Source organism: Rhinopithecus roxellana, chromosome 16 (genome assembly GCF_007565055.1).
Source record: "Rhinopithecus roxellana isolate Shanxi Qingling chromosome 16, ASM756505v1, whole genome shotgun sequence".
Taxonomy (NCBI): Eukaryota; Metazoa; Chordata; class Mammalia; order Primates; family Cercopithecidae; genus Rhinopithecus; species Rhinopithecus roxellana.
The window spans coordinates 53,683,996-53,710,869 of NC_044564.1; the positions used below are offsets into that span (position 1 = coordinate 53,683,996).

Sequence of the window (26,874 nt, forward strand, 5' to 3'; positions counted from 1 at the left end):
TTTTCATAGCGCAACTCCTACTTATGAGTGAGAACATGCGGTGTTTGGTTTTCTGTTCCTGTGTTAGTGTGCTGAGAATTATGGTTTCCAGCTTCATTCGTGTCCCTGCAAAGGACATGAACTCATCCTTTTTCATGGCTGCATAGTATTCCATGGTGTATATGTGCCACATTTTGTTTATCCAGTCTATCACTGATGGGCATCTGGGTTGGTTCCAAGTCTTTTTGCTATTGTGAATAGTGCTGCAATAAATATACATGTACATGTGTCTTTATAGTAGAATGATTTATAATCCTTTAGGTATATACCCAGTAATGGGATTGCTGGGTCAAATGGTATTTCTGGTTCTAGATCCTTGAGGAATTGCCACACTGTCTTCCACAATGGTTGAACTAATGACACTCACACCAACAGTGTAAAAGCTTTCCTATTTCTCCACATCCTCTCCAGGATCTGTTGTTTCCTAATTTTTTAATGATCGCCATTCTAACTGGTATGAGATGGTGTCTCACTGTGGTTTTGATATGCATCTAATGACCAGTGATGATGAGCTTTTTTTCCATGTTTGCTGGCTGCATAAATATCTTCTTTTGAGAAGTGCCTGTTCATATCCTTCAACCACTTTTTGATGGGACTGTTTGTTTTCTTCTTGTAAATTTGTTTAAGTTATTTGTAGATTCTGGATATTAGCCATTTGTCAGATGTATAGATTGCAAAAGTTTTCTCCCATCCTGTAGGTTGCTTGTTGACTCCGATCATAGTTTCTTTTGCTGTGCAGAAGTTCTTTAGTTTAATTAGATCCCAGTTGTCAATTTTGGCTTTTGTTGCAATTGCTTTTGGTGTTTTCGTCATGAAGTCTTTGCCCATGCCTATGTCCTGAATGGTATTGCCTAGGTTTTCTTCTAGTGTATTTAGGCTTTTAGGTCTTATGTTTAAGTCTTTAATCCATTTTGAGTTAATTTTTGTATAAGGTGTAAGAAAGGGGTCCAGTTTCTGTTTTCTGCATATGGCTAGCCAGTTTTCTCAACACCGTTTATTAAATAGGGAATCTTTCCCCATTGCTTGTTTTTGTCAGGTTTGTCAAAGATCAGATGGTTGTAGATGTATGGCATTATTTCTTAGGCCTCTGTTCTGTTCCACTGGTCTACATATCTGTTTTGGTACCAGTACCATGCTGTTGTGGTTACCGTAGCCATGTAGTATAATTTGAAGTCAGGTAGCAAGATGCCTCCAGCTTTGTTCTTTTTGCTTAGGATTGTCTTGGCTATATGACTCTTTTTTGATTCCATATGAAATTTAAAGTAGATTTTTCTAATTCTGTGAAGAAAGTCAATGGCAGCTTGAAGGGGATAGCATTGACTCTATAAACTACTTTGGGCAGTATGGCCATTTTCACGATATTGATTCTTCCTATCCAAGAGCATGGAATGTTTTTCCATTTGTTAGTGTCCTCTCTTATTTCCTTGAGCAATGATTTGTAGTTCTCCTTGAAGAGGTCCTTCACATCCCTTGTACGTTGTATTTCTAGGTATTTTATTCTTTTTGTAGCAACTGTGAGTGGGAGTTCACTCATGATTTGGCTCTCTGTTTGTCTATTATTGGTGTACAGGAATGCTTGTGATTTTTACACATTGATTTTGTATCCTGACACTTTGCTGAAGTTGCTTATCAGTTTAAGGAGATTTTTGGCTGAGACAGTGGGGTTTTCTACATATACAATCATGTCATCTGCAAACAGAGACAATTTGACTTCCTCTCTTCCTATTTGAATACACTTTCTTTCTCTTGCCTGATTGCCCTGGGCAGAATTTCTAATACTATGTTGAATAGGAGTGGTGAGAGAGGGCATCCTTGTCTTATGCCAGTTTTCAAAGACAATGCTTCCAGATTTTGCCCATTCAATATGATATTGGCTGTAGGTTTGTCATAAATAGCTCTCATTATTTTGAGATCTATTCCATCAATACCAAGTTTATCGAGAGTTTTTAGCATGAAGCGGTGTTGAATTTTATCGAAGGTCTTTTCTGCATCTATTGAGATAATCATGTGGTTTTTGTCATTGGTTTTATGTGATGGATTACATTAATTGATTTGCATATGTTGAACCAGCCTTGCATCCCAGGGATGAAGCTGACTTGATTGTGGTGGATAAGCTTTTTGGTGTGCTGCTGGATTCAATTTGCCAGTATTTTATTGAGGATTTTCACGTGATGTTCATAAAATGAGTTAGGGAGGAATCTCTATTGTCTGGAATGGTTTCAGAAGGAATAGTACCAGCTTCTCTTTGTACCTCCAGTAGAATTCAGCTGTGACCCTTCTGGTCCTGGGCTTTTTTTGGTTGGTAGGCTATTAATTACTGCCACAATTTCAGAACTTGTTATTGGTCTATTTAGGGATTCAGCTTCTTCTTGGTTTAGTCGTGGCAGGGTGTATGTGTCCAGAAATTTATCCATTTCTTCTAGATTTTCTAGTTTATTTGCATAGAGGTGTTTATAGTATTGTCTGATGTTAGTTTGTATTTCTGTGGGATCAGTGGTGACATCCCCTTTATCATTTTTTATTGTGTCTATTTGATTCTTCTCTCTTTTCTTCTTTATTTTTCTAACAGTCTATCTATTTTGTTAATCTTTTCAAAAAACAAGCTCCTGCATTCATTGATTTTTATCAAAGGGTTTTTTGTATCTCTATTTCCTTCAGTTCTTCTCTGATCTTAGTTATTTCTTGTCTTCTGCTAGCTTTTGGATTTGTTTGCTCTTGCCTCTCTAGTTCTTTTAATTGTGATGTTAGGGTGCTGATTTTAGATCTTTTCCACTTTCTCCTGTGGGCATTTAGTGCTATAAATTTCCCTCTAAACACTGCTTTAGCTGTTCCAGAGATTCTGGTACATTGTGTCTTTGTTCTCATTCGTTTCAAAGAACTTATTTATTTGTCTTAATTTCATTATTTACCCAGTCATTCAGGAGCAGGTTGTTCAGTTTCCATGTAGTTGTGCAGTTTTGTGTGAGTTTTTAAATTATGAGTTCTAATTTGATTGCACTGTGGTCTGAGAGACTGTTATGATTTCCATTATTTTGCATTTGCTGAGGAGTGTTTCACTTCCAATTATGTGGTCAATTTTAGAATAAGTGTATTGTGGTGGTAAGTAGAATAGATATGCTGTTGATTCGGGTTGGAGAGTTCTATAGATGTCTATTAGTTCTGCTTGGTCCAGAGTTGTGTTCAAGTCCTGAATATCATTGTTAATTTTCTGTTTCATTGATCTAATATTGACATTGGGGTGTTAAAGTCTCCCACTATTATTATTTGGGAGTCTAAGTCTCTTTGCAGGTCTCTAAGAACTTGCTTTATGAATCTGGGTGCTCCTGTATTAGGTGCATATATACTTAGGATAGTTAGCTCTTCTTGTTGCATTGATCTCTTTACCATTATGAATGTCCCTTTTTGTCTTTTTTGATCTTTGTTAGTTTAAAGTCTATTTTATCAGCGACTAGGATTGCAACCTCTGTTGCTTTATGCTTTCCATTTGCTTGGTATATCTTCCTCTATCCCTTTATTTTGAGCTTATGTGTGTCTTTGCACGTGAGATGTGTCTCCTGAATACAGCACACCAATGGGTCTTGGCTCCTTATCCAATTTGCCAGTCTGTGTCTTTTAACTGGGACATTTAGCAAGTTTATTTTTAAGGCTAATATTTGTTATGTATGAATTTGATCCAGTTATGATGATGCTAGCTGGTTATTTTGCCCATTAGTTGATGCAGTTTTTGCTTAGTGTCAATGGTTTTTATAATTTGGTATGTTTTTGTAGTGGCTGGTACCAACTTTTCCTTTCCATATTTAGTGCTTCCTTCAGGAGCTCTTGTAAGGCAGGCCTAGTGGTGACAAAATCTCTCAGCATTTGCTTGTCTGTAAAGGATTTTATTTCTCCTTTGTTTATGAAGTTTAGTTTGGCTGGATATGAAATTCTGGGTTGAAAATTGTTTTCTTTAAGAATGTTGAATATTGGCCCCCACTCTCTTCTGGTTTGTAGGTTTTCTGCAGAGAGATCTGCTGTTAGTCTGATTGGCTCCCTTTGTGGGTAACCCGACCTTTCTCTCTGGCTGCCCTTAACATTTTTTTCTTTCTGGTGTTCTCTGTATTTCCTGAATTTGAATGTTGGCCTGTCTTGCTAAGTTGGGGAAGTTCTCCTGGATAATATCCTGAAGAGTGTTTTCCAACCTGGTTTCATTCTCCCATCACTTTCAGGTACATCAATCAAATGTAGGTTTGGTCTTTTCCCATAGTCCCATATTTCTTGGAGGCTTTGTTAGTTCCTTTTCATTATTTTTTCTCTAATCTTGTCTTCATGCTTTATTTGATTAAGTTGATCTTCCATCTCTGATATCTTTTCTTCTGCTTGATCAATTCCGCTATTGACATGTGTGTATGCTTCACAAAATTTTCATGTTATGTTTTTCAGCTCATTCAGGTCATTTATATTCTTTTCTAAACTGGTTATTCTAGTTAGCAACTCGTGTAACAGTTTTCAAAGTTCTTAGCTTTCTTGCATTGGGTTAGAACATGCTCCTTTAGCTTGGAAGAGTTTGTTATTACCCACCTTCTGAAGCCTACTTCTGTCAATTTGTCAAACTCATTCTCTGTCCAGTTTTGTTCCATTGCTGGCAAGGAGTTGTGATCCTTTGGAGGAGGAGAGGTGTTCTGGTTTTGGAATTTTCAGCCTTTTTGTGCTGGTTTTTCCTCATCTTTATGGATTTGTCTACCTTTGGTCTTTGATGTTAGTGACCTGCAGATGGGGTTTTTGTGTGGACATCCTTTTTATTGATGTTGATGCTATTTCTTTCTGTTTGTTAGTTTTCCTTCTAATATTCAGTCCCTCTGCCACAGGTCTGCTGGAGTTTGCTAGAGGTTCACTCCAGACCCTGTTTGCCTGGTATCACCAATGGAGGCTGTAGAATAGCAAAGCTTGCTGCCTGTTCCTTCCTCTGGAAGCTTCTTCCCAGATGGGCACCTGCCAGATGCCAGCTGGAGCTCTCCTGTATGAGGTGTCTGTCGACCCTTGCTGGGAGATGTCTCCCATTCAGGAGGCACAAGGCTCAGGGACCCACTTGAGGAGTCAGTCTGTCCCTTAGCAGAGCTCAAACACTGTGCTGGGAGATTCGCTGCTCTCTTCAGAGCCCGCAGGCAGGAACGTTTAAGTCTGCTGAAGCTGTGCCCATAGCTGCCCCTTCCCCCAGGTGTTCTGTCCCAGGTAGATGGGAATTTTATCTATAAGCCCCTGACTGGGGCTGCTGCCTTTCTTTCAGAGATGCCCTGCCCAGAGAGGAGGAATCTAGAGAGGCAGTGTGGCTATTAGCGGCTTTGCAGTGCTACAGTGGGCTCTGCCCAGTTCGAACTTCCCAGCAGCTTTGTTTACACTGTGAGGGGAAAATCGCCTACTCAAGCCTCAACAACGGTGGATGCCCCTTCCCCCACAAAGCTCAAGTGTCCCAGGTCGACTTCAGACTGCTGTGCTGGCAGCGAGAATTTCAAGCCAGTATATATTAGCTTGCTGGGCTTTGTGGGTATGAGATCTGCTAAGTTAGACCACTTGGCTCTCTGGCTTCAGCCCCCTTTCCGGGGGAGCAAACACTTCTGTCTCACTAGTGTTCCAGGTGCCACTGGGGTATGAGAAAAACATCCTTCAACTAGCTCGGTTTCTGCCCAAATAGCCACCCAGTTTTGTGCCTGAAACCCAGGCACGGCCCAGGTGGTGTAGGCACCCGAGGGAATCTCCTGGTCTGCAGGTTGCAAAGACTGTGGGAAAAGCATAGTATCTGGGCCAGAATGTACCATTCATCATGGCACAGTCTTTTGCAGCTTCCCTTAGTGAGGGGAAGGAGTTCCCCAACCCCTTTCGCTTCCTGGGTAAGGTGATGCCCCACCCTGCTTCTGCTCGCCCTCTGTGGGCTGCCCCCACTGTCTAACCAGTCCCAATGAGATAAGCCAGGTACCTCAGTTGGAAATGCAGAAATTACTTACCTTCTGTGTTGATCTTGCTGGGAGCTGCAGACCAGAGCTGTTCTTATTCAGCCATCTTGCCCAGGTCCTGGGCATTGTTTTTTGTTTTTTTTGTTTTTTTAATTTTCAGCTTCCCAAATAATTCCAATGTGCAGCCAAGGGTAAGAATCACTGCTTTGGAGGCAACTAGGAATAGAAATAACATCGTAGATTTTAAAGTCAAGAAGCCCTTTGTTCAAATTCATGGTCTGTGTTTCAAGTCATTTGAAATGTTGGGGCTTTAGTTTCATGTTCAGAAAATGGAAGATTAAAAGGCTTACTCAGGGTGTTTTGTCAAAGCAACATTTTGGAAGAACCCAACATAAGGATGAGCACGTAGCAACTGACCAGTCAAGACAAGTTCTCTCTCCTCTACTTTGAGTGCTTTCTTGACTGTTTTCTTAGTGTACTCTGCTTTGACCAAATATTATGAAAGATTGGCATAATTATTACTATGAAATATCTCTCCATAGATGCAGGAACACACAAAATGGGTTATAATCCAGCATTTTGCTTCTCCTAGAAAATGACTGCATAGATTAAAGAAATAAGGCTGTTTGACTTTTTTTTTTTTTAATTTTTATTTTTTTTTAGAAGGGAGTGATTCATTTTAAGCCCAGGGGACTTAACTGGTCTATTTTTATTAATGATTTGAGGAAGGGAATAATCTGACTACATGAAAACATTAATAGGAGAATAAGAAGCAAATAGCACAAGTGATTTTTAAAAATAAGGGTGAAGAAAGTATATGCTTTTTAAAATAAGGCAAGCAGCAGAATCATCAGGAAGGACATATCTGAAGCAATGTGGATTGCTATAACTCTGTACTTTTTTATTTGAACCATTATTTTAGCACACATTTACATAAAGAAAATTATTAGGTAAAAAGTACAGTTTAAAGATTTTTCTATAAATGCCATCTTGCTTTGTAAAAACTCTTCCTTTGTTTTACAGAGTAAAAAATTACATTTACAAGCAAGCAAACAACAATAAAACAAAAAGTCAGAAAAGGCAAAAAGAGAAATAACATTTATCAAGGTAGTTGCTCCAGGTTTCATGCTAGGAATTACATACATTTAAATTACTTAAATCTGTGACAAATTTAATACCATTCTCACTTCACAAAATCTCAGAAAAGCTAAATAACTTGCCATAAGGCATACCTTTAACATGGCATGGCCAGGATACTTCCCAACTGTGCCACAAATCCAGGCATTCCATTCCCATTCCAGGATTCATTCTGTTGCAATGCACTGATTCTTTCATTTCTGAAAAGGTAAAAGAGTGTGGGGTCACAAAAATATCCCCAAAGTTTCTATATATCTTATTTTTTCATTTTTCATTTTAAAATGCATTACCTATTGAAATGATAAAATTTTGGATACATAAAACTTTCAACTTTGGTTACAAAGTACACTAATAAAATTTTCAGCAATTTATTTTCGCTTTTTTATTTTTAAATTTTTATTTTTTTAATTTTATTTTCTATTTTAGATTTAGGGGGTTTGTTACATGAGTATATTGGGTGATGCTAACATTTGGGTTTCTAATGGTCGCCCACATAGCGAATACAGTAACCAATAGGTAGCTTTTCAGCCCTTGCTCCTCTCCTCTCTCTCCCTCCCCACTTTTGGAATTCTCACTGGGGATTCCATACATTTTATAAACTGAATCTTAAATTCTGCTTCTTTTCCTGTATGGATATCCCAAGAATTCTGGTTCTAAGCATTTATGAGAGGAAAGAAATCTGTCATTACTTGCAGGACACAGGCAGGCACACTTTCACAATCATTATCCAAGACGGTGAACTCCTGTCGCATCTCCCCAGCTGTCATTAGTGAATCCCAGAGGCCTCCATTCTGCTTTCAAATCATCTGCCAGCCCAGCAGCAATGGCCGTAATGAGACTCAGCCACCACATAAGAGATGCTGGCTTCTTACAGGACAGCGGGACCAGGCCCACCTGTGCCTTTCCCTCAGCCACAAGCATTAAGCCCAGACAAATTCCTCACAACAAAACTGAAGGCAAAACTCAAACGAAAATATCAGGAGGTCAGAACTGGTCACAGAAAGCATGGAAGAACCCAGTTAAAAGTTGCTGTTCCCCAGCCTCCCTTATGACAGGTACTTTTGTGCATAACCCATCTTCATTTCCCTGAGGCAAGGTGATGAGACATAGACCAATAGAGTGGAAGATGCAGCTCTAAGAAAGGAACTGTTAGAGAACTCACAGCAGCTAGCAGGCACGAAGCAATGGAGGAGTAATTAAAGATACTCTAAGAGAAAACAACTCTCTGTCATGTAAACTAAGAGGAAATGGGGGATCGGTGACTTAAATTTTATGACATTTTATTCACAATAGAACTGAATGGCATTCCCCTCATATGCATGCTGGGAATTCCAGGTGGGGTGATTTGAAAGTCATTTGTCTAGAGTCTGATCGTACATCTTGAAAGCCAGAAATTTAGCTTTGTCCACCTCTTCAGAGCTACTCATGTTCTCCAAAACTTTCATGCTAGCTGACTTATAAGATCCTAAAACACATACTAAAATGCTCAGGTTTTTGTTTTCAATTTATAATATTTTTGTTTTTATTTTAATAGCACAGAATTTTCTATTAGTCATTACATTCACATCAGGATACCATCCTAATAGCAGTTAGCTCTTGCTGTATAACAGCCATGCAAAACTCAGAGACTTTTTTATACTTCAAGGGATGCAAATCAGAGACTTCAAACAAGGCATCATTTGTTTTTTTCTCACGTATCTAAGATCAGCTGGAAAATTTTGACATTCTGGGCCAGGTTCAGTTAATCTCTCCTGGGCTTTCTCAGGCCTTTATGGTCAGCCAGTGGTTGGACTACAGGCTGGCTGATCAAAGAAGGCCCCACACACGTGTCTGGTGTTGCCTGGTCATCAACCAGAGTAACAGGAGTCAATAGGCCTCATTTCTCATCACTGAACAGGTTGGCCTGAGTATGACCCCATGGTGGTTATGCAGGTTGTTCAGAGAGAGAGAGGGAGTTAAACATTCAAGGACTCTTGACGCCTAGGCTTAGAACTGACACACTATTGTTAGTTACTCCATCTTGAATAGGGGCCAGGTAAAGTGAGTAACTCCATCTTGAATAGGGGCCAGGTAAAGTGAGGATGAGACCTGCTGGGCTTCATTCCCAGGAGGTTAGGAATTCTTATTCAAAGGATGCTATAGAAGGTTGGCAGGATTGGTATCACAAGATGCAGGTCATAAAGACCCTGCTGATAAAACAGGATGTGGTAAAGATTCCAGCAAAAATCCACCAAAACCAAGACGGGGATGAAAGTGACCTCTGGTCATCCTCACTGCTCATTACACATTAATTATAATGTATTAGCATGCTAAAAGACACTCCCATTAATGCCATGGCAGTTTACAAATGCCATGAGATGTCTGAGTTACCCTGTATAGTCTAAAAGGGGGAGAAACCCTCATTTCCAGGAATTGTCTGCCCCTTTCTTGGAAAACTCATGAATAATCCACTCCTTGTTTAGCATATAATCAAGAAATAACCATAAATTTACTCAGTCAAGCAGCCCTTGCCACTGCTCTGCCTATAAAGTAGCCATTCTTTTCTTTCCTAATAGACTTACTTTCATTTTATGAACTCACCTCAAATTCTTTCTTGCACAAGTCTGGATTTGGAACCCTTTCTGGTAACACCATCACTTCTGCCACATTCTATTGGCCAAAACAAATTACAAAGCCAGCCCAGGTTCAAGAGGGTGAATAAATAGTTTCCACCCTCTGATGGGATGAGTTGCAAAGTCATATTGCATGTGGGCCTATATACAGGAAGGGAAATAGTTACAGCTATTTAGGCATCAATCTATCACACTTCCCATTCTCAAGCTCTTGGAAACTGAATTAATAAGCAGAGGTTGCTTGATGAACACAAAATCAAATATAACTGAATTATGCTCAGGGATTATTTCAACCAACCGTCAAAAGAACTTAATGAGCACCCTAGCTCCAAAACTGGAATGTACCAGAATACCAGACTTACACTTTCTCTCTCTCTCAATCTCTCTCTCTCTCTCTCACACACACACACACACACACACACACACACACACACACACACACACACACTCCTTACATGTCCCTTTGGAGATAATCTCTCAGGGTGGATTCCTTCTGCAGATGTCTGCCACTAAACTTTTCTATTATGCATCGCTTTTTGTTGGTGTTACTCTTAGGGTGACACCAGTTTTCACATAGATTTACTTTCTGTGATCTCTATATCAATGACTATGTTCGTTTTTTAGTCAGTTATGGCTACTGAAATTGTTTCAGGAAGAAAGGAGGAGACATTCTCTCCTTAATTACCACCTACCTCCTCAGGAGTATAAAGACAGTGGCACTCTTGGAATCTGGAAATATAATCCTTCTTTTTTCTTTCATTCATTATGACAATGATCAGGAATTTCTGGCCCAGTCAAATGGAAGAGCCCAATCTCTGTGGGTCACAGCTTTATTGCACACCTAGGAATGTTTCCTGAACTAATTTGAAACTGAAAGTTGGTTATTTTGTGGAAATTCAAGGAGCCCAAACTCTATTAGAATAAATTAACATTTTGGTTTTCCATATTGCTTTGGAATGAGTCATTCTGTAGAAATTAGTTTTCTAGGTCGCTATTTCATTACACAGTGCCCTCCTTATAACAGCCCAAGGGAAAAATTTCTCTCTGATCTCAGAATGGGAAATGCACACTGCTTTCTAGTACTTAGAATGGTTTTGTGGTGACTCCTATCGCAGATAACGAGGATCATGGACATGAGGGCATCGCCTTCTTTGCATTTCTTACTGGACAACTTAGCACCAAACCTGAGACCCATTTATAGCTGATTGACAGGCCTTTTTGGTGTGAATTTTAGATGTTAACCTTGTGCTGGCTTTGCCTTATCTTTCTTATTTCTATATATAATCTGTTCTGCTTCTTCATTCAAATATTTTTATATTTACATTTTTCTATTTAAGATACTTATTAAACAGCCTTAAATATCTTTGGAACCTCAAAGAGAATAAATAAATCTATAAATACCAACTTCACAAGAGAAGCCAGAGTTTGTTTTAAAAAAAAATTTTTTTTAATTATCTGCTTTCATCTATTTTGGTGAACCCTTACTTTTTGAATTCAGGTACTGAAGCTGAGTTAATCACCCTTCTCAATGGTTTATTATAATCTTTGGTCCAACAAGATCTCTATCATTTTATTTCTTTTTCCTTTATCCCACTCTAATTCCTCTACTGCCCCAAGGCAATCATTCCAACTATGTCCTTTTGTTAATAAGTATTCTTATAAAGCATACAGTTTTATATAAGCATGGGCCATAACTATGTGCAAATGTCATTGTTATCTACCTCAACCTGTTTCTTTTTTCATCCAGCTTTCTGCTGAATAGTGTGAATCGAATGCATTTTGCCTCTCCACTCCCCAAATTGCCTCTAGTTCCCCATCACCAAGAATATCCTGTGATGACCAGCCTTAATCACAGGGAGAACATTTTTGAGAATGGAAGGGTGATATTAATAATTACACTAGGACAGCAGTTGTACACTATGACTATCCCAGGCAAGTTAGGATGTCTCATCACCCTATTCCTATAGGGCCCTTGGAAACTCTTGGATAATTTTTTTGTGATATGGTTTGGCTGTGTCCCCACCCAAATCTCATCTTGAATTGTAGTTTCCATAATCGCCATGTGTCACCAGAGGGACCCAGTGGGAGGTAATTGAATCATGACGGCAGGTTTTCCCATGCTCTCATGATAGTGAATAAGGTTTTTCCATGTTCTCGTGATAGTGAATAAGTCTCACGAGATCTGATAGTTTCATAAAGGGCAGTTCCCTTGCACATGTTCTCTTGCCTGCTACCATGTAAGACACGCCTTTGCTCCTCCTTCACCTCCCACCATGATTATGAGGCCTCCCCAGCCATGTGCAAGTGTGAATCCATTAAATTTATTTTCTTTATAAATTACCCAGTTTTGGGTATGTCTTTAGCAGCATGAGAACAGACTGATACATTTTGTGATATACATATGCAGAAATGGATTTGGCTGGCTAGGTCAGAAAGTATACATAGATCTATCTGCCCTTACCACTAGAGTCCTCTGCAGAATTTCTACACCAGTCTACAATCCCATTAGCAGTGTGTAAGTATTCCGATGGCCCCACATCCCTGTTAACACTTGGCATTATCCAGCTTCCTAATTTTTGCCAGTCTAATACATGTAAAGGAGTATCTCATTGTTTATTTTACATTTTTCTGCCAACTAAGTTTGAACATCTCTTTAGGGTCTTGCTAGCTTTTTGTATTTTATCTTCTCTGAAGTTTAACTCTTCATTATCTTTGCCCATTTTCCATTTATTTGTCAGAGATGAAACTTTTTCTACAGTGAGTACATATTTTGTTGTCTTAAATGGTGCATAGCAAGCATAACTATACTTTATTAAAGAACTAGGTCACATGATGATGATATAAGTAACAATGCTGTAATTATAAGATACTACAGACCACACCTATAATCTCGGGACTTTGGGAGGCCAAGGTGGGTAGATCACTTGAGGTCAGGAGTTTGAGACCAGCCTGGCCACCATGGTGAAACCCCATCTCTATAAAAACACAAAAATTAGCAGGATGTGGTGGCAAATGCTTGTAATCCCAGCTACTCAGGCAGCGGAAGCAGGAGAATCACTTTAACCCAGGAGGCAGAGGTCATAGTGAACCAAGATCATGCCACTGCACTCCAGCCTGGGCGACAGAGTGATACTGCCTCAAAAATGAATAAATAAATAAAAAGATACTATAGAGTTTAGAGTTAAATGGGTACCAACTAATCAACATGTAGAAACAATTTTCACATTTAGCTATTTGTATCTTTCTCTTAAGATAAAATGAAAGATGCTCAGCTGTATGATCTGCTAGATAGTATAACCTGGCTGTCTTTCCAGAAAATTATTCACTGAATCAACAACTAAGGAAACTACATTCCAAATGATTTCTTTAGACTCTAGCAATTTTTTTTTTTTAATTGCAGCTATCAATGTCATCTGTCTTAGCAGCATCTTCTGAAGAAGCACAAAAAATAGATTATGGGTACTGCCAGTCAACATTTTTTGTCTCTTTTATATAACTCACCCTGCTTAAGGATATGAGGGATGATTATCTTGCATCATTTAAAAGTTTGATTGAAGCTGGGCACTGTGGCTCATGCCTGTAATCCCAGCACTTTGGGAGGCTGACACGGTTGGATCGCTTGAGGTCAGGAGTTCGAGACCAGCCTGATCAACATGATGAAACCCCATCTCTGCTAAAACTACAAAAATTGGCTGGGCATGGTGGCTGACACCTGTAATCCCAGCTACTCGGGAGCCTGAGGCAGGAGAATCATGTGAACCTGGGAGGCAGAGCTTGCACTGAGCAGAGATGGCACCACTGCACTCCAGCCTGGGTGACACAGGAAGACTCTGTCTCAAAAAAAGAAAGAAAAAAAAGGAGTTTGATTGAGACTTCAATAGAGGGGTTTTACTTGAAAACCTGTACATTTTGTATCCTTCAGGGAAAATAACACCTTTAAAGAGATGATACCGGAACAAAGATGGAAAGTAAGTTTTATTTCACATAATACCAATCAAATTGACAATGGTTGCCCAGAATATTGTGTTGAGAAAAATTCAGAAGCTGAGTATAAACTCAGTAGGCAAGAAAGCCAAGATGGATTAGTAATGTCTGCCACAGTCCTGCTGTGGGGTGTTGGTATGTATGCCATGTATTTGTTATTTCTATGTGAATAGACCCTCACTTTGTCTTTAATGTTTGACTATGAAAAACAAATTCTGGCATAGGTATCCTTCAGCATTTCACTTTGAATGTTATGAGATTCAAAGCTCGGTATATTATTTACAGGATGAAGAAAAATGCTTCATGATATCACCTCTTAACTTCATTTTCTTTTCTGGGAAATGCTTGATTAACAGTGCAAGTCAATGACCATGAAGCACTGAATACTTTCTATGTGCCTGGCACTGATGTGAGCACTTCATATCTACTAACTGATTTAAACTACACAGAATACCCATTTTACAGATAAGGGCACCAAGGCCCAAAGAGGTTAAACACCTTTCTAAGGTGCCAATAAGTGAGAATTCGAACTCAGAAGTCTGACACTGTAATTATTGCTCTTAAATATGACATCATGTTGATGCCTAAAAACACCTTATCAAAAATGAATGCTGTTTTTCAGAGTAAGCTACTAATGAAAATGGTTCCCAATCCCTAGGCACTCGGGTACCGAGTGGGTACTCAGGTTCGAAGCTCGTGATACTGATGTGGAAATTAAAAGGAAAATACGTAGAACTAATTAGAAAAAAAATGTTGCTTATCAATCCATTTGTTTCTGGAATGTTCCGAATGTTTATTTTATCATTCCCTGTGATGAGGTTTATAAAGATTATTTTATTTAATCATGCAGATCATCCTATGAAGTAATTATTCCTATTAAATGAATGAAGAAATGGAGGCAAGAGAAGTAGCCTGCTCCCAGATCACACAACTGATGAATAATGGAGCCAGGATCCCAAGCTAGGTAGTGTGACTCTAGAAACCAAGTCTTCTCTTTCTCTGTCTCTCTCTTTCTTTCTTTCTTTCTTTTTTTGATGGAGTTTCACTCTTGTCACCCAGGCCGGAGTGCAATGGTACCATCTTGGCTCACTGCAACTTCTGCCTCCCCGGTTCAAGCGATTCTCCTGCCTCAGCCTCCCAAGTAGCTGGAATTATAGGTGTGTGCCACCATGCCCAGCTAATTTTTGTATTTTTAGTAGAGACGGAGTTTCAGCATGTTGGCCAGGCTGGTCTCGAACTCCTGACCTCAGTCCACCATCCTCGGCCTCCCAAAGTGCTTGGATTACAGGGGTGAGCCACCACACCCGGCCCGAACCCAAGTCTTAAAAGTACTCTGTTACTCTCTACTCAAAATTTACAAAGCTTTAGTTTAGGTTTACTCCAGTTTAGATACAGGTAAATATCTGAAACTCACTTCAATTGCTTACCTCATTGGCAAGTTGGAAGCATCAAAACTTTCTGTGTAACACTTGGAATGCTTATTAAAAATCAGTCAGTTACATCATTTCTATAAAACAGTTCATATATAACAGACTGCTCATAAATCAGGTACTTCTTCCCCTGGAAAAGTCACTGAATTCTTCAACTTTATGACTTCTACTTTTTAAAAAATTTGTTTTCCAATATGATAACCTCCTCTGATAGCACCAAGTCCCCAGAGGAAAATACACATAGCTCAAACACCTGTGCTGCTCTTATAAACCTTTTGCTTCTGCAATTAACAATGGGCCAGAGATAAAGGGGCGAACCTAAGATTTTTCCAATGGGTGCAAGTTTGTCATGGATCCCATAGGATGGTTTCAGGGACAGTGCTAATTATTTTGCTGCTTGTGGGTATCTTACCAGCAACTCATATAATCCCAAACATTATGATCTGTTCCTGTGAATCTGTAGAGAACTAACCGTGATTTTTCCAAAGCTAGAAAAAGCAGAAGCAGGAGTTCAACTCAGCTCTGTCTGGTATCCAAATCTAGGCTTTTCTCACCATTTCAATTGACTCAAGACAGTGCTTGTCTGATCTGTTATGGACATGCCTACGTAACAGTTTCCCACAATTCTTCTATAGGTGTTCTTAGCTATTGGAGCCTCAGAAAACCCATTTTAATGCCACTTCTTTCTCCTGCTTAGTATTGCTAATACTTCCTGAAAGAGCCTATTCTCTCAGCAGCTGGTGATATTTGATTTGATTAACACCCTGGGACCGATCACCAGACTTAAAGATGATGCCTAATTAACTGCTTACGTTAAAGAGCTGGCACTTTCTGCATTTGGTTCACACTTCCAGCCTCAATCATGTTTTCATTTCAGCAATAATATTTACATGATTAGCAAATAGTCAATTCATACTCTGGTGTGGACCTAAGCTGTGTTTGGGACTTCCCAAAGCAGATGTCCTTGACAGGTGTAAAGAAATAGGCTTTTTTCCTAGCAAGAGTCATAAGCAAGATCCTCTGCTCATTTGTCAATGAAAAATTATGTTTGGATCAAGAAATATTAGTTGAGCACTGACCTAAGTGCCAGTCATTATATTTCCAAGGCCCCCATACGCCCTCACTAAATAATCATATTAGACTCATCTCAGTGTTGTTATCCTTTTTCTTTCTTTATATATTTATTTATAAATTTATTTATTTAGATGCATAGATTAGGAAAAGGCATTCTACATTAGACATTCGAAGTTTTAAAAGGCATTTGCAAAGGTCTCTCAAGTCATTTTCATGGAAAACCCAGAAATACATAGCCTTAATGATACTACAATTAAGTAAGCTTGTGATGTTAAATGACCCCCGAGATGTAAATGGACACTGAAGGAGCACAGAGAGTTTCACCCCAAAATATGGCTCCCTGATATAATGAATGTTTTGAATTAGAAACCCTTTGAAATCAATAGGCCTTGGAAGAGACTTTTCCCCTTCTTCATAAGGATTGGATGGAATCACCGAGATGAACAATTGCTTTTCCTTTCTTTCCTTATAATCTTATCATCTATTTCAAGAAGGGAGAGGAAGAAGGTAACCAAACCAGGCCCAGCCTTTTTACAAAACAATGTCTGTCTCTCAGGTTCATTCAACTTCCAAAGAGAACCACAAGTCAATCACTGTTCACCACCCACCTGCTCTGCAATCCACTAATTCTCCCAAGTCTTCATTCATTTTTCCTGGTAATCATTTAATGCACCTCAACAGAATTATCTATATTCTTCATGTTCCCCCTCGCCTCTAAAAGGTTATATAAGTGTTTGGGCCTCATTGGGATATTGGGAAATCACTCTGATTCTCCCTGTGTGCATGGTTAAATACATTTGTATGCCTTTTCTCTTATTAATCTGCCTTACCATAAGTTGATTTTTCAGTGCACCCTCTGAGGGCAAGGGGAAAGCTTCCCCTTGGCCCCAAAAAGGTCAAACTGGAAAGACGCAAAGTGCCACAGGACTATTCCTTTCTTTCTTTTTGAGACAAAGTCTCTCCCTGTCATCCAAGCTGGAATGCAATGGCATGATCTCAGCTCACTGCAACCTCCATCTCCCAGGTTCAAGCGATTCTCCTGCCTCAGCCTCCCCAGTAGCTGAAATTACAGGCACACGACATCAGGCCTGGCTAATTTTTTGTATCTTTAATAAGATACAAAAATTAATAGAGATGGGGTTTCACCATGTTAGCCAGGCTGGTCTCGAGCTCCTGACCCCATGATCCTCCCACCTTGGCCTCCCAAAGTGCTGGTATTATAGGCATGAGCCACTGAGCCTGGCCCTATGCAGTATTTTTAAATCAATAATTTGGGTAATGATATAGAAAACCAAGATTATATCTTCAGGTAACAGGAATTTGGAAGGGAGAAGCCAGCATTTTGGATGACAAAGTTCTTGACAGACTGGATCATGGGTTGAACCATAATGTCATGAAATTTAGTAGGAACAAATGCCAAAAAACCACCAGCACAAGTACTAGAGGGGAAGATGTGGCTTCATGGCAGCAAGGGTGGAAAAGACTTGAGAACTGCACTTACACGAGACAAGCTTATATGAGACAATGGTGTGACGTATGGACCAAGTCCCTAACGCATCTGTTTGGCTGCACCTGTAGTATACCAAGGCTTAGGATGGTGAGAGCCCTGCCCTCACTTTTGCTAGTCAGCTCACTCTTAGATATTACATTCTGTTCAGCTGTAGGTAGGTTTACCAAAAATGATATTCTAATAAGAACACTTTTGAGAATGAAGGAGTTGCTAGTAATAATTAAGCTCAGAAAATAGCCATAAACTAAGATCCCTGGACACAGAGGACCTATGTTAGCTAGTTATAAAAGATGTAGACAAATTGGAGGATATTTGGAGGAGAGGCTCAAGGAAAGGAAGATTCTCAAAGAAACAGACTATGATAAAATTAAAGGGGTGTTCAGCCTGGAGAAGAGTAACCTGAGGTTTACAAGAAAGTTTTTTTTTTTTTTTTTTTTGAGATATTTAAAGGCAACAAATGGAGGAGGGATGGGGCTTGTGAATTATGGGTCTTAAAGTATAGAGAAAATTACAGCTTCTCAGGCCAGCCCAAGAGGAAGGGAATGAAAAGCCAATCTCCAACCCTAGATGTTACAATTTTATAAAACAAATTTGGAGTGCTTACAAGACACCAAATCTCCAAACTGCACCCCCACCCCAATTCCAATTCAATGATGACTATTTTCTGTTGTTGTTCTGTTTCCAGAATCGACCCTGTGAAAGACTTTTTGAACATCAGCCTAGCTACCACCATCAGTTCTTGTTCACATACCTACTTACTTCTTCAAAAAAAATCCAATAAAATAATTCTTTCTTAATGAAACCCAGCCATTTTTCTTTTAAAAATGTTATTTCATTGTCTAAATATATGGTGGTTCCTCTCTCTTTTTAAGATCTTGATAGCTGGACTTTATGGAAGTTAGACACCCACAGGTTTGTGATTCACTGGGCTCCTATAGTTTCACATATGCCTTTTTCAGGGAACTATTTGGACTTCAGAATCTTCTTCAATATTCTTCTCTGTAAAGACCAACGCAAATATCATGTTATACTGAACCTAAGACACCAGTGGTTGTAAGATGCACCACTGTTATGTACCAGTAAGACAGAATAAAATGCTGCCAATTAAACTCTATTCCAAATTTCTTCACAAGTAGAGTATCCAACTCCTCTGAGTCACTTTTCAACTCAGAAATAGCACCTTTGTTCCCATTTTTTGTATGATATTGGTATCCATGTCATCAAGAACATTGAGAATGCAACACTTATTTATAAAACACTCTAATATTATCTTTGAATCTTCTTCCAAGCACTAACACTTGATCTAGAAGCATTGATGTTTTTACTTTTTTAAAAATCTAACCAGCAGATGACAATAGTAGATTTACTTCTTTTCCAGTAAATCAGGATTTACTTTTTCTCAGTTTGTTGACTGAAACTTTGAGGGGTTGAAGTTGATCAGTTATGCCATTGTGACTAACAACAAAATTTATACTGCATGGGCAATGATACGACATCCCAATGCCACCAGGCCAACAGATGTCTGGGATGTTAAAATGTAAAATATGATTGTATTAGATTTGACAAAATACAATAACTCCTTTTGCATATCTGCCTTCTTGTCTTAGGTGATACCGTTACCTGATAATCTGAGCACTGCTTTCCTAGCTGACTGGGTAACCTTTATTAGCTCCTTTTCACTTTAGCTGAGCATCTTCTCAAATGCTCTACTGGGTTGTCCTTATTTCCATTTTATGTACAACCTACTCTACTTTGTAATATTCCTAATCCTTTCATTTCAGCTAGTTTTCCATTTTATGGTCATCAACTAGTAGAAAACAAAACAAAAATGAAAAGGTCAACCAAGATTTTGCATCTCAAAAGAAGACACACTTCATCTCTCACTGTTTTAAAGAAGAGCTATACAACTTTATGGTAAAGAGGCAGTTCTTAGCCAAGGCTGTGAAAAAAAATAATTTGTGGAGATACTTAAAATGTAGACTGCAGTGGTATAACATAAGACCCACTCACTCTGACTCTTGGAATGAAGGATGAGGCTTTCAAAGAAGCAGGCATTTATATCTTTCAAAAAGTTGCACAGATTAATGTGACATGTCATCTAAGTTGCAAACCCTCAGGAAGAGAAGGAAATCAGGCATTTTCCAGTTCATCTATGGACAGCTCTATTGGCACAAACATAAATTTGAAATTAAGAGGGCTTAAGTCTAAGTGGGCTGCAAAAAACAATCCACATGGACAGACCATGCTTGTATTCAAACCATGATATTCACACCATCCTGTACTCAACATGATTCAGTTAAGGGCTGTGATGGACGCTATGATGACCAGACATGGGAATGGGTATGGTGAGAGCATAGGCAGAAAACAAAGGATGGGATTTCCTTTTATCGACATCCCAACATCCCAACTGATGCCCGGTCTGAAGAAACAGAGAAAGTGATCTTTTCCTCCATTCTCCAGCCATAGCTTTCCAGGGCCATTTCAGGGGCAAGATGACCTACAGATAATTAAGAAATAGTTTCATGAATTGGGGATATCCTATAGCTTTAGAGTGGAGAGTGCTACTAATGAGGGCTTACACTTGGAAAAAATTCAAATCCCTGCACCAAAGGGCTCGAAGGCAGGTTATGGCTGTGGCAGAGCTCTGACATCCTCTTCTGATCATCTCCATTTTTGGCAAAATTTCTTCTGAATTTTAGATAGATAGATATTAAGATCCCCCATGTTGCCTGGGTAAAGCAGATAATTGGTGATTCTACTGTTAGCTCTATTGCCTTTTAATTGTGCCAGGGAATTCAGAATGCAGTACCGACTCCAAATCCCAGATCACCTCTTGCTCACCTACAGATCCAGGGACCTCTTGTTTGTGACCATGGAAGAGTATAAGAGTGATTGTCTCCTGTAAACTTCTTTTCCTTCTGAGCCTAAAGTAGAGGCTGGAAGTAAGAACACCAAAAGCACAAATCATTGCAAATCGGTGCTGATGGTTGAAATATTTATGCTGTCCTTTTACTTTGGACAAACACTATGTGCCAGGCCCTTTATATATAGTCTCATCTATTCCTCACCACAACCTATGTAGACATCATTGTTCATCCCCATTTTACAAAGAGAAAACAGACTCAAGTTAAGCAACACCCCCAAGGTGACAAAACAAGTAAGTGCTGAATCCAGGAATTAATCTGAGATCTGATTCCAAAGTCAAAGGTCTCTCATACGTTGGATGTGTTTGAAAGGCAGTGAGGAAAAAATATGTATTGATGGATGGATAGCAGGATGAGTAGATGGACAGATATCATAACGTAAATATATAGAGGGCATATTATAGAAGCTATGTGGTCATTACATGGGTGTTCAATGAATGAGTCTTTAAACTGTATGTTTGAAAAAAAATTTAAATAAGTTAGGGGTAAAGAAGAAAATTGTGAGGAATTCAGAGACATTACCAATTAAACATTTGTAAGCATCTGTCTCATGTTTCACTAACTATGTGTTTTAGAATTTTAAGTTAATTTAGTTTGACAAATATGTGTTAAGGCTTTATTATGCAATAGGCACCAAAATACCTGCCAGCCTAGGATGCTACATTCATTGTAGGTGCTGGGGAGCAAGATGGAGCTCTTCTGGGGTTTACAAATTAGCGGCTGACACTATTGTGACCAAAAACCTGCAATACAAAGGTGACTTGATAAAGGGCTATCATGGACGTGTGAGGTGCTGAAGGAGCATGAGGATGGATAAGATAATAATAGCTGAGAGGTTTGGAAAACTGTCAGGGAACAGACAAAATTGAAATTGCACCTTAGAAACTGGGGAAGATGTTGAAAGGACAGGAATCTGAAGTAGGATCAGTATCTGAAGTAGGGGCTTTGGAGCAAAGGCACAGAGGTGGGACAGGGCCTGCAAAGAATGCACAGGAAAAGAAGAGACTGTTGGAAAAGAAGGAAGGAAGTGCTGGGCATTACCCACCAAAATGTGGAACTAACTTTCACAAAGGAAATGTTTGACAATTATTAGAATTCTCTCAGATTTCACTTTGTTGAGTCTTCGTTTACTTATCAGTAAAGTGGGAATAATATCTGGTCTCACAGATACTATTTAAAGGATTAAATGAGGGAAAATGGTGGAAGTTCCTATAAGAGTGCCAGCCACATGATCAGCACTTACTAAGCAATGCAGACTGAGCTACACCCACGAGCCTGGGGCTGTACATAAACTAACTACACAGTAATAGTCAAGATTTGTATTAGGCTGTAAGACAAATCTTGATTGTGAATTGTTACAATTCTCCTAAATTCTAGAAAGGAGGAGCTAAATAGTTTTGTCAGGTATGACTGATTTTTTAAAATTAACTTATTGATTGAATGACTGGTTTTACTTTGGGTCCAGGACTCAATCAACAAATTCAATTGTACAAGAAGTGAAACTTTATTTTTCTGTAACCACTTATCTATTTGAGCCTATCTTCAGTGTTAGAACCTAATTTCCCTCAATTCTGCACCCCCACTCTTTTCACTGGTTTCCAGGGGTCTTACACTGTACCAGAGCAATGGGTGGAGATAGCATCACACATCTCTTTGTGCTGCTATCTCAGCACCAGCCTTGGCTGATAAGACCTTATTTCTGGTGGGTTTTCACCACTGAGCTGCTCCCCAGCATGAGACTCCTTCAGACACGGCACATTTTCTCTCAACTGTTGCCAAGCCCCTTGTTGGCACAGGAAACTTTACTGCACTGCTTTCAGGCCACAGGGGTACCAGGAAGCTCTGTGGGTCCTTCATTACTATTCTGGTGGGACTTTTGGGCACAGAAGACTCATTCTAACACTTGTGAGCTGTGCTGGGGTACACTCAGTTCTTTGAGGCTGGCTCCGACCATCTGTCCCCTGGATACCACTCAGCCATTTCTTTTCTGGATTTTGCAGTCTTCTTGAGCTCTGCTTGGAGGTAATGACAACCCCAATCCATCTTCAGTTCTGTCATCCACAACCCTCTCCTCTGGGGAGCAGGGTGTAGAGTCTTTTTCTCAGAGGAGAAGGGAGCCACCAGCATCTAAGAGCTGTCTCTGCTTCCTCTTCCCCCTCTACCTTCCTTTCCCTCCTCCCCACCAGCATCTAACAGTTCCCTTTCCTCCCCTAGCTCTAACACTGTCCTCACAGCACACCTGAAAACCTTCAGGTCCTAGAAGGGGTGGGAAGCTTTGCATCAGTTCAGCTTAGTGTCTCTATGCCAAGTGCCCTCAGGGTCCTGACTTTGGAAAATCAAAAGGCTTTTTTTCCTGCTCTCTGGTGAAACTTCTTCCTGATAGAACAAATGATATCTAAACAGGCTTGGGGGAGGCGGCAGAGGCGACAGGAGCTGCCAGAAGAGGAAAATCAGTTAATATATTTAAAATATTCTGCCAGTGTTCTCCTCATTCCTTTAAATTGACTTCATCCTTTGAACAAGGTGGGACATTTTTCCTGCTAGTTCTTATGTCTCAGAATTTCATTTCCAGGTGACCTGCTGTAGACTGGGCTAGAGTGGCACTAGGTGACCCTAATACTTACAGAAGATGAATCACACTTCTTGAAAGCTGCCTTACCCTTAGAGTTATGGCTGACTCCCTGGAGGTTTCTTCAAGAAATTCAGCCGATGGCTCCCCAAGTTGCTAATCACCAAAGTGCATGATACTTTAGAAATAACACTTGATTTCTAGTATTTGTATGGCTGGTATGCCTACTGTACAGTCTTTGAAAAATTATAACACAAGATCCTTTAGTTGGGGCTATATGCTTCACAAGTTTCATGTGCTAGTAATCACAACAGGGAATTAAGTATTGTTCATACTGCCACCTGTTCATGCACAGCTTCTTTCTGGCCTTGCTGGTAAGATTTCTGCTCCTCCTCATCCTTTAAGGCGTGTCTTTAGCTTGATGCTGGAGTAATTTCTTTCGTTTCAGTTACCCTCTCTGGGTATGATAGTCTTCTATATCAAGCTTGGAGCCTGAAAGAGAAGTAACTTGTCAGTTTAAAAAAAAAAAAAAAAAGATAAAAGTCAAAGATCAGGATGTTTGAGAAAAAAAAATATATTAACTTGGTTCTTTTCTTCACTAATTACTCACCCCAAACAAGACCCCGAAGAGTTTCATTTCTAAAACATAACTCTCGGCTGGGCGCGGTGGCTCAAGCCTGTAATCCCAGCACTTTGGGAGGCCGAGACAGGCGGATCACGAGGTCACAAGATCAAGACCATCCTGGCTAACACGGTGAAACCCCGTCTCTACTAAAAAATACAAAAAAAAATTAGCCGGGCGAGGTGGCGGGCGCCTGTAATCCCAGCTACTCCGGAGGCTGAGGCAGGAGAATGGCGTAAACCCGGGACGCGGAGCTTGCAGTGAGCTGAGATCCGGCCACTGCACTCCAGCCCGGGCGACAGAGCGAGACTCCGTCTCAAATAAATAAATAAATAAATAAATAAATAAATAAATAAATAAATAAATAAATAAATAAAACATAACTCTCTATATTAAGAAGACTCCCAGTTCAGGTCGATAAATACCCATAGGGTCTATCTCTCACTGTGAACCTGCACAGGTAAGGGGCAGAAAACTTTCTCTCCATTAAGCACTAAGAAACTTTCCTTGTCACAAATTAAAGTCCTCTTTGGTGGCCAAGGATTTATCAGCAACCTTCTTCATAATGATCATCTTATGAATGGTGATGGAGAAAAATAAATCACTTCCTCTTGCTAATAAATTGCTCCAATTGCTTCAAAATGGCAGACTTTCTGCTGAAATGAACCTTCCCTAGGCCAATAATAATATTCCTAGAGAAAAACTGGGGAAATGAGGGGTTGAAGTGGGGTGGGTACCATATTTCCAGCATCTGAAGGGAAACAGCAACACATGGCTTCATCACCTTACCTATATTCTTCAACAGCCCCTAGAAGAGATGCTGACCTCAGATAAGCTGAGGTTCACCTTCACCCATCCAAAGAGTTACATCTTAATTATTCAGTTGAACTTTTATTATTTAGTAAACAAGAATATAAGTGCCCAATATTTGGTGTTTTATCGATTACAGCCTTTGTCTTAATTCTGTACAAAATACACAGAAATTTCTCTCCCAACAACATCCTCCCTCAAAATAAGCATATGCTTTAAAAAAAAAAAAAATCACCTAAGCAGACTTTTTCCAGGAAGCACATATAGTCCTTTTTATTCAAGGTAACATGCAGACCTGTTAAACTTTTCTTAAAATTTTTTAAAGACTTCAATAAAGGGAGCTCATATCCTCACCCAGTCTGCCTGACTTAAAGTAGCGTGAGGCAAGAATCATCCACATGCAGAGTTAAACAATGAAATTTTCCAAGTATATACATGCTGTGAGAATCAATAACCTCTTCTCAAACGAACAAATTGGTTTCAAGTATTCGGTTCACTGGTTACATCCAACAGCCACAATAAGAGGCCACCTCCCGAGTGAAAGGGAAGGTGAAGATGAATTCTTGAAAAATGCGTTCTCATCAGAATTCCTGTGCTTCTTACTGCATGGATGGTATTTGTAAACCTCTTCGGAAAGAATACTGAGTTTAATTTCAGGCAACCTTTTTTGTTGATTTTTTTCACTAACTTTAATTTTCTTATGTGAACTGATATACAAAGGCAATCACTTTCAGTGTAAAATTAAGAATGGCAAAAGTAATTTTACAAAAACTTCTGTAGAAATAACATCATCCAATTAAATTTATAGAATACACCCAAAAGAAAAACGTAAGAATATTCACATGAAGAAATATTAATCTAGTGCTCAGAAGACCAGAATATGTACTCCAGGGGCGTCAGGGGCAGGAACCAGGAAATAGAGATAAAAGTTGCTTTTTGAGACCTTTCTCGCCTTAACCCTGAATGCTTCATGCTCCCAAAGAATCCAGTTATGGAAACACAAATTACCTCATCCTCAATTTCACTTAAAATACAAAAAACAGGTTACACTTTCTTCTTTTTTTATTATTTTTCTTTGAGACGGAGTTTTGCTCTTGTCACCCAGGCTGGAGTGCAATGGCATGATCTCAGCTCACTGCAACCTCCGCCTGCCAGGTTCAAGCGATTCTCCTGCCTCAGTCTCCTGAGTAGCTGGGACTACAGGCACCCACCACCACGCCCAGCTAATTTTTGTATTTTTTTTAAGTAGAGGCGGGGTTTCCCCCACATTGGCCAGGCTGGTGTCGAACTCCTGACCTCAGGTGATCTGCTCACCTCGGCTTCCCAAAGTGCTGGGATTACAGGCATGAGCCACCGCGATTGGCCACAGGTTACATTTTCAAGTGTTATTAAGTTGCTTATACAAATTTAAAGTCATAAGCATGACTTCAGGATCTGTGCTTTTTATGTCAAGTGCTCCTCTTTGTTGGAATTTTAACAATAAAGTTTCTTTCAGAGTGCTGTGCAGTATCTCATTTCATGAAAATAACTCATGGCATAATTTGATGTTTTCTGGCTTACATTTCTCTTTGCAGCCAGGCTATTCTTTCTAAAATAAAACTGATATTCTCTAGAAAGGTTTGCCTGAAGCGATTGCCGTTTCTACTGAGCTATGTTCTGGGAATATTTGTCAGAAAATCTGGTCATTGAAAGCCGAATTGCCTGTATCCTTCGTTCCCAGGCAAATAACCTGTGTTTTCTCTTTTCTCCCTTCCTTCCCTCTCATTCCCTGAGGGCATCCACCCTTCTCTCCAGCAATCCCTGTGTGTCATCACCTCCTCAAACTGACTTTCCTCCCATGCTCTCAGAGGGCTTCTGCACCAATCCTTCTACCCTTGGAATCTCCTTTTCTTTTCTTCCTCTTGACATGGAATGTTAATATAGAAATTCTTGCAAAAATATGGCTACCTTTATAGTCTAGATAAATGAAAAATCTTCCTCCTAACTTGTGTTTTCTTTCTTTAAATTTTTTTTGGGGGGGTTGTTTCCTAAGTTCTGGGATACATGTGCAGGGTGTGCAGGTTTTTTACATAGGTAAACATGTGCCATGGTGGTTTGCTGCATCCATGAACCTATCACCTAGGTATTAAACCCAGCATGCAGTAGCTGTTTTTCCTGATGCACTCCCTCCTGCTGCCATGCCACAGTAGGCCCTGGTGTATGTTGTTCCCCTCCCTGTCTCCATGTGTTCTCATCA

At 39.6% G+C, this 26,874-nt stretch overlaps 1 long non-coding RNA gene across 1 annotated transcript in view; it reads right to left on the bottom strand.

Annotated features, from left to right (window-relative positions):
• Positions 1–6,059: 6,059 nt before the first annotated feature.
• LOC115893924 overlaps positions 6,060–26,874 on the bottom strand; it is a 101,372-nt gene continuing 80,557 nt past the window's right edge. Inside the window, exons 2-4 of the long non-coding RNA XR_004053958.1 lie at positions 23,548–23,698; positions 7,199–7,303; positions 6,060–6,182 (exon numbers count right to left, since the gene is read on the bottom strand). This is a non-coding gene — a long non-coding RNA (uncharacterized LOC115893924). The remainder of the gene's footprint in view (positions 6,183–7,198; positions 7,304–23,547; positions 23,699–26,874) is intronic.